Source organism: Taudactylus pleione, unplaced genomic scaffold (genome assembly GCF_031769625.1).
Source record: "Taudactylus pleione unplaced genomic scaffold, aTauple2 ptg000009l, whole genome shotgun sequence".
Lineage (NCBI taxonomy): Eukaryota > Metazoa > Chordata > Amphibia > Anura > Myobatrachidae > Taudactylus > Taudactylus pleione.
In genome coordinates this window covers 819,679-826,577 of record NW_028284412.1, presented here as the reverse complement: position 1 = coordinate 826,577, position 6,899 = coordinate 819,679, and positions in this window count along the sequence as shown.

Below are 6,899 nucleotides of genomic sequence, written 5' to 3'. Positions count from 1 at the left end.
TATGTACATATATGTCCAGGGCAGTGCTAGGTTCTCCTGCTGCTCGCCAAGTCTCCAGGACTTGCTCCAATGCTCTGGAATGGAGCCCACATATAAAATAAAAATATTCAGCTCAGACAGGATTATTGTGATCGCTTGTCCTGTATATGCTGGAATTATGACACACAATACACTTTGTATGACGCATATTAAAGCTGGTTATGCCCTCCTCATGGACTGACCACACTCACTGTAAAATCAAGCATTTGGAAACCCCCCTCTAGAAATCCTGCCACTGTAGTAGGGTATCATACCAACACATGGCAGTGCGTCAAGATTTGTTGCATCAAATGTCCAAAAAAGGAGATGATATATGAACAATTGATAGTTCCTAAGGCATATAGAAGAATGGTGTAAGACCTGGGTCATGGTCACATAACTACAGGACATCTTGGGCTATAAGAACCCATTTAGAGAATTTTGTAGCGTTTTTTCTGGCCAGGGGTACATAAGATGTATCTGACTATTGTGCATCCTGCCTGAGTGCCAGTAGCATGCTCTCAGGCCACATTAGAGAAGTCCGCTTGTCCCATTACCCACGGTCATCAGAATGTATTGGTGGTAATGGATTATGCTACCGATAGGGCCGTAACTAGGGTGGTGCGACCAGTGCCATGGCACAGGGCACCGCAGGGAAGATGGCGCTGTTTGGGCCACTCGGATCCCTTTTTGCTGCCCCGGGAACTCCTTCCCATAGGAAGGAGCGGGGATCCGAGAACAAGCGCCGTCTGAAAATGGCGCTTGTTCTCGGAAGCAAACACTGGAAACTTTCAGTTAACCTAACCTAAAAATGCGGAAACTAGCATACCCAGGTTACAAGAGGTGTTGAAGGGTTTTTAGCCAACCCAAAAAAATGTTGCTTAGGGCTGAAAGAAGTGAAGTATCTGGGATTCACCATAGGCAGAGGTTTGATAAAGCCTCAACTTTATAAAACTGAGGCAATACGAAATTGTACACAACCCCCAAATAAGAAGCAGATGAGAGCTTTCTTATGAATCACAGGATATTATAGAAGATATATATCCAATTTTGCCACCATTGCTGTCCCTTTGGCTGACCTTACCAAGGGTAAACAGTCAGTTATGGTTAAGTGGAATCCAAGGGAGAAAATCAGGCTTTATGGAGCTCATTTAGACTGGCTCGCTAAATGCGTTCACTCGCACCCTGCGTATGCAAATCCAGCGCGCGCCCAGCAAGGCAGGCGATCGCACAGCAAGGCATTAGCACGCCCACTATGTCGGCGTGTGATCACTTAGTGTGTGCAGATGCCCACTAGCCATTCTTAAGATGCCCACTTGTGCACATCATCTCCTGGAAGTGCATGAAAACATTGGTACATCGTGCACCATCGGATGCGATCGCAGCCATTAAGGTTGCCTATACCCTGCCGCATAATTATGCCCGCCTCTGCACGGCATTGAGACCCTGTCATCACCCACAAATAGCCTCTCCTGTCACTCACTCTACTGGGCAGTCTATGCACAACAAGTGAATGCAACCCGATCTCTCGCACTGGTTCGCGTACGTGCATTGCGATGCATACGCATGCGCAGATTGCAAATATCGGTCAGCTACGAGCATTCGCATCATAGCAAGTGGGTCTGAATCAGCTCCTATGCACCAAATCAGTAAAAAATTGATTATACATGAGATAAATTATGCCACTGTTGAAAATGAAGAATTGGCAATTAATTGGGCAATAGAAACACTAAGGGGCCTATTCATCATCACTTCATTTTTACAAAAGCAGGTGAAAATGAACATTTTCACTTGCAATTGTAAAAATTAAGTATCACAGATATCTCCTGCTTACCTTCCTCTTGCGGAATGGCCCGCTGTCCCCATACACTAGTATCACAGATATCTCCTTCTTACCTTTCTCTTGCGGAATGGCCCGCTGTCCCCATACACTAGTATCACAGATATCTCCTACTTACCTTCCTCTGGCGGAATGGCCAGCTGTCCCCATACACTAGTATCACAGATATCTCCTGCTTACCTTCCTCTTGCGGAATGGCTCGCTGTCCCCATACACTAGTATCATAGATATCTCCTGCTTACCTTCCTCTTGCAGAATGGCCCGCTGTCCCCATACACTAGTATCACAGATATCTCCTGCTTACCTTCCTCTTGCGGAATGGCCCACTGTCCCCATGCACTAGTATCACAGATATCTCCTGCTTACCTTCCTCTTGCGGAATGGCCCGCTGTCCCCATACGCTAGTATCATAGATATCTCCTGCTTACCTTCCTCTTGCAGAATGGCCCGCTGTCCCCATACACTAGTATGGGGACAGAATTAATCAAGCTCTGAAAATATAATTTTTTCGGAGCTTGATTGCACTAGCAATCACTTTCTTCAGATGGCATTTGTTACCGATACCCGCTCCTTCCCTATGGGAAGGAGTTCCGGGATGCGAAGAGAGATCCTTTCGGATCCCTTCGCCCCTCTCCGGCTCCTTCCGGTGGATGTTGGGTCTCTTGTGCGCATGCGTGGACCTGTAGGTCACGCATGCACACTGCTCTTGCGAGGAGTGAAAAGATTCACTGCTCTGAAAGGAACAGTGAAGCTGCTCACTGGGGCAGCTGATTTTAGGATCAGCTGTCTCATAGTCAGAGCAATGATGAATTGCTCCGGTGTCCACTGCGACTCAAAGAGTTAATTATCGAGGTCCGAACTATCGGGGTCCATCCGGACCTCGATAATAGACATCATGAATTGGCCCCTAAGGAACTACCTTTTTGGGGAAAAAAAATAAACTGATTACTGATCATGCTCTGTTGAATTGGATGTCTGAGAATAAAGAGACCAATGGGAGAATAATTGGATGGTATTGGCATTGCAGTATTGTAAGTTTTCAGTGAACATAGGCTCAGGTAGCCAACGCAGGTGCTTTGTCCCGTAATTATTGCTTAAGAGCTACAGGTGTTATGCCCCACAGGTCGAAACAGGAGTGGGATATGTGACAAAAAACTGGAAGTGTGCAAAGGGGAGATATATATGCCCCAGGTTTTTAGCTTTTGTCTAGTAGACAGTAGCCTATTAGCAGCCTTGATTTCCAGACCACCTGTGAGAGGCTGATAAAGGGTGTGTCAGTCTCTGTAGTCAGGCTCTCACTTCCTGGGGAACAGATTAGAGGCCTGTTGAGATGAGAGACCCTGTGATTACTGAATGTAAGTGCTGTGCTAAAGACTGTTTTGTGAGAGGGACGTTAGGTCCTTTCACTCTGAGAGAGGTATTCATTTTGTTTAGTTATTGTAGACAGGCTAGGATCTTATTTTATGTTTTGATTATTTTTGTGTTGCTAATAATTAATATTAGCTGCGGGAACTTGTACCAACGTCCTGGACTAGTGTATTACTACCTGGCTGTGTTTTACTAGACTGATGTAACACAGATGCAGATTTTCGAGCTGATGGTAAGTCTTCCATGTCTGGAACTGTGGGAGGAGAAAATTATGGGTGGAGAAAAACAAATATATATATATATATATATATACATATACACACACAAATATATATATATATATATATATATATATATTATTTAGAAAGAAGGCACTCAACCTGGCCTTTAAGATAAAACTAAATTTATGGAAAATACATTTTGGCCTAGGATATTACATCATAGTTAACGAGAGGTTCTGGAACTGAGGACCTGATTCAGATCCGCTCGTGAGCACTATGTGCTCGCAAGTGAGTCGATGGTGGCCCAGTGCGCATGCGCACGATGGAGCCGGCTCCGTCGTGCGCATGCGCAAGACCCGGATAGCGACGGGCAAGCCGTCGCTCCGGGTCTCGTACCAAAGGGGGCGTGCTGTCGATGTTGAGTGACAGCACGCCCCCTTTGGTGGGTGGGCCGGGGGAGTGGCTGCCCAAACAGAAGCGTTCCCATGTGAACGCCTCCGTTTGGGGCCGGCTCCACTGACATCACGAGTGATGTCAGTGGGAGAGATTTCGGCTCTGTTTGAGCCGAAATCTCTCTGGGGCTTGCGACAATGAAACCCTACCACAAGGGTCTACGTCGCAAGCCCGATGGTCGTGATGGTCTTGACCATTGCGACCATCTTCCTGACCGCTGGCTATAGCTGTGGGTGGTGACCCACAGCTATGCGAGCGGCCAGGAGGTCGCTCTAAAAGACAAGAAGGCCAGCCCTGATTCAGAGCGAGCGCTCTGTCAGAGTGTCCGGCTCTGAATCAGGGCCTGAGTTCCTGCTGATAAATAACCCTGGTGCTGTGACTATATACAGATACCGCTACAAGTCGGGTGTACAGCCGTGCAGACGATTTTGCAAGTACTGAGGTGCCCACTAAGAGTGTCTCCAGATGCTGAAATAAGCTTTGGTATATCTTTGGGTGCAGCATCGGATGATTGCACTATCCCTATGGCTAGTGTATATTATCCGTCTGGATATGGCCTTTATGTGAATGGTTCTGCATTTCTGTACGCACCACTATCAGTGACAGGCCCACGACACTCCCATAACATGCCGATAACACGCCCCATCTCTGTGCATCTCCTTAGCCACCTACCTGTCCCTGCTCAGGAACACCCAATACATGTGCATAACATAAAAAAAAGCTCAACTGTGCCCGACATCGGCAGTGCGTCTGTCTCCAATCAGCCCCAATATACCTGTACAGCAGTCACTTGTAAGATAACCACCGCAATGTCTGTGTAGTGGTACCAGTGTGGGAAACAGTAGCACTGCAGGTTGTTTTTGTTTACACTGCAGTGTTTTTCGTGACTGTCCAGTGGGTTGTTAAAACTGCCATTACTACCTAAGTCCTGGGGAGTCTAGGGATCACTGGTCCAGACGTATTGCTGTTAGCTGCTCTGAGGCTAAGTGGTAGCACAAACAGTTCTCCAGACTCCATAAGCTGGCTCTCTCTGAGATACCATAGTCACTCTTGACTGAATTTCAGCAACATTGCATCGCTGCTGATCCTCTGTGGGTCTTTACCGCTCTGCAGCTCCCTGAGACACCCTGAAGCAAATCATTACCCCCTTGTGGGTTGATGATGCTAATGTGATACCCCCCTATCTGGGTACAGGTGAGGAATGGGGTTCCTATGTACTTTCTCAAGTGATTACAGAGAAGTCAAGAGGTAAGTATATTATTAGAGTAGAAGCAAGTGAATTACAATGTCTACACTTTAATGGGTCAATTACAAGTTCAATTACAATCAGAACAACTCTTCTTATTTGCAATACACAATAAAAATAACCAACAGTTTGAATTTTATTGTACTGGAACACAGCCTCCTGGTTAGCGGCCAAGAATCCTCTCCTCCTGCTGACTCCAAAGATTACTACACACAGTACTTTTCCTAGAGCAGATTTACTTAAACGACCCTAACTATACAGCAATAACAATAACAATTACCGTACACAGTTCATTTAGACAGTAAATTAGCCTATTTTCTACACTTTTCTGGCCAGAAAACTACAAGTTCATGAGCTCGTTTACCCATAAGTCCCGTTGGTGTACACAATGTTACCCGGGTGCTAGTTCACTTTTATGCTATCATTGACTGAAGTTGTCCTTTATACTGTTGCTTCTCTTACAGTGACTTAGATTAGTTAAAGGGAACTTGCTGCTGTGAGATCAGTCTCTCCTTAGTAATCCTGCCCAGTATTGCGACTAACGTCTATATAACTCTAGTTGAAGAAGCAATGTTCTGTTACACTTCCAAAAGTCAATGAGGATGCAAATTACCCTATTAGTGGTTTTAACACCGATTAGCTCCTGCGGGTAGACTTTATTCTTTCTGCATGCTGACTGTCTCTTTTCCCCTGAACTCCACTGACTCCCACTACGGTGCTGGCTTGCAATCTCGGCTACTTTGCAACTGTTACAGTCTATGTAGTATCTTTTTCTGGCTGTGTAGGGTGGGCTGGCAGTCGCAGCTACTTTGTAACAGTTTGTTGCTGCAGACAGCCCTAGATAAATGTTCCTGTGGGCAGCTGGCTTGTGGGCTTACAACAATTGTAATTACAGGGCTCTCTTTAGACGGCTGTATTACTGTATTGTCCCTGAGAACGGTGAAATAATAGTCCCATGAACTGTCTTTTTCCCTCAGCTGTCTCCTTAGCCTTTCCCAGGCTGACAGGTATCTACAGGGACGTGGCAGTGATAGGACATAACTGCTATGTAGGCTTGGTATGGGGCTGGTTTTCTGGGAAACCTATGATGAGATCCCTAGCACAGCTTAGTCTCACTGCCTGCCGCTAGCTGTATTTACTGCAACAGGGGAGTGGGAGGGCATACTGTTCTGCAGGCTGGCTATTAGGCTGGTCTTTTAGGAAAGCTATGGTAAAGTCACTGGCACAGCTTAATCTCACTGTCTGCTGCTAGCTATGCTGACTACTGTGGGTACGATGTCTGCCATGCAGCCTTTCTCACCAGCTCACCCGTTACTCAGCTCCGTCTCCTCTTTCTTTCTGCAGAGTCAACGCTTGTCCCCCAGCTGCTTGGACCAGCCTATCCTTTGCTGCAGCGCCGGCCTCCGAGACTTCGCCTCAGCCGCGCCCCCTCCCGATGACTCCTTCCTCCTTCTCTTGCCGGATGCTTCCTCCGGCCGCTGAAATGGCTCTGGATCAACAGCGGCAGCACCCTCGCCATCAGGACCGCTCTCCGATCACCTCAGGTAATAAACAGCGCGACAGGGGCTACCTCACGCTCCGTTCCGTCAGGGACAACTGCGCACTTGCAGCGCGTCCCGGGTCCTGTTAAGGCAGACCTCTCTCCATCTGACAGCCTCCTCAGGGCTACCTGTTACTGCCCAAACTGTCCACCTCAGCCACCTGCTGCTGGCTCCAGCCGGTTCTGTCATGTGACCTGCTGCTGGCTCCCCAC